Consider the following 2155-nt stretch of genomic DNA (forward strand, 5'->3'; position numbering starts at 1 on the left):
AATTACCCAAGATTAAACACAAGGAGAGAATCTTAGAAGCAGCAGGAGAAAAGGACACAATTACCTACAAAGGAGTTCCCATAAGACTGTCAGCTGATTTCTCAAAAGACACCTTACAGGCAAGAAGGAGCTGGAAGGAAATATTCAAAGTCATGAAAGGTGAGGACATACATCCAAGATTACTGTATCCAGCAAAGCTATCATTTAGAATGGAAGGGAAGATAAAGTGCTTCTCAGATAAGGTCAAGTTAAAGGAATTCATCATCACCAAGCCCTTATTATATGAAATGTTAAAGGGACTTATCTAAGAAAAAGAAGATAAAAAATATGAACAGTAAAAATGACAGCAAACTCATAGTGATTAACAACCACAGCTAAAACAAAAACAAAAGCAAACTAAGCAAACAACTAGAACAGGAACAGAACCACAGAAATAGAGATCACATGGAGAGTTATCAACAGGGGAGTGGGAGGGGGAGAGAGAGGGGAAGGTACAGGGGAAGTAGCGTAAATGGTAGATAGAAAATAGACAGGGTGAGGGTAAGAATAGTATAGGAAATGTAGAAGCCAAAGAATTTATATGTATGACCCATGGACATGAACTATAGGGGGGGGATGTGGGAGGGAGGGGGTGTTCAGGATGGAGTGGAATGAAGGGGGGGAAATGGGACAAATGTAATAGCATAATCAATAAAATATATTTTAAAAAAGAAACATGTTTGTAACAATTCTAAAAAGTAAAATAAGCTTGATTTGTTCATTCTTAACATACAATGATTTATTTTGGGTTTATTCTAAGAATAATAAGATATGCAAATCAGGTTTAGATCATTGGTTCAATTTATCTGTATGAGCTATTTTTGCTGTCTTCACTAATATACTCTAAGTATGCATTTTATCTCATGGGCCCTAATTACTATCCTGTCAAAACATTACATTTTCAACAGTGTTCTGCATTTAGGCAAGTTTGGGAAATGCTTTTATGGGATAGTTCTCTGCACACCTTTACACCAGAAAGCAGTACTTAAGAATATGTTAGGTTATGCTGTGGGAATGAACAATCCCCAAATTTCAATTGACTATTTTTATTTTGAGCTCACATTCTATATCTGAGGTGAAGTGGCAGGGGCTTCAACTCATAGTCAGCATTGACAGTGGTTCATTTTCCATATTCACTCCCACAATTCCCTTAAAGGGCAGTGCAGTGTCTTGCACGGGCAATTAAATTCACTGTCCAGAACGCATGCCTTTTCCATTTGCATCTCATTGGCCAGAGAAAATTATGTGGCTACACCTAATTTCAAAGTGGGCAGGAACCTGCGGTCATACTTTGTGCTAGGAAGAAGAGAGACTATTGAACAGCCAATATGTACCTACTAGTCCAGCCACTGTCCAATAGACATGTAAAGCAAGCCCCAAATATAATTTCCCATTTACTAGTAGCAACATTAAAGAAAGTGAAAGAGATTACTTACCTGGCAGGGTAGACACCATGATCACGAAGGTGGTTCTCCCAAGGCTTATCCATTGCATTCCAGGTGTGCTGACCCCTGCGATTTCCCCAAATGTGGGAAATTTGACTGCATAATTTGTGGTAGTGGGGGACTGTGTTCACGCTCTCCCCTAAAAGTGAAAAAGAATCAGGTGAAATTAGTTTTAATAATGTATTTTATTTAAACAAATTTATCTAAAATATTGCCCTGGCTGATGTAGCTCAGTGGATTGAGTGTGGGCTGCGAACCAAAGGGTTCCTAGTCAGGGCACATGCCTGGGTTGCAGGACAGGTCCCCAGTGGGGGGGCGCGTGAGAGGCAACCACACACTGATGTTTCTCTCCCTTTCCTTCTCCTTCCTTTCCCCCCTCTCTAAAAATACATAAATAAAATCTTTAAAAATATATTATTTCAACAGTAACCATAAGAAATTATTGAGGGATTTTGTTTGTTTTTTTGAACCAAGTCCTTGAAATCAAGGGTGTATTTTATACTTACACAGTACATCTCAATTTGGACTAACCATATTTCAAGTGCTCAACCGCAGGTGGCTAGTGGCTACCATATTGATAGTGCAGCTGTCGCGTTTATGGTTAGGGAACATATTACTAAACACTACCACAAACGTGAACTTTCCTCAAAGAGTCTTGTTTTACTTTTTAA

The 2155-nt window shown here is 38.7% G+C and overlaps 1 non-coding gene across 1 annotated transcript; it reads left to right on the forward strand.

Annotated features, from left to right (window-relative positions):
- Positions 1-1467: 1467 nt before the first annotated feature.
- On the forward strand, positions 1468-1626 carry LOC112310004 (U1 spliceosomal RNA). Its single transcript, XR_002975329.1, has one exon. It is a non-coding gene; the product is annotated as a U1 spliceosomal RNA (small nuclear RNA).
- Positions 1627-2155: the final 529 nt, after the last annotated feature.

The sequence above is a fragment of the Desmodus rotundus genome, chromosome 8, assembly GCF_022682495.2.
Source record: "Desmodus rotundus isolate HL8 chromosome 8, HLdesRot8A.1, whole genome shotgun sequence".
Lineage (NCBI taxonomy): Eukaryota > Metazoa > Chordata > Mammalia > Chiroptera > Phyllostomidae > Desmodus > Desmodus rotundus.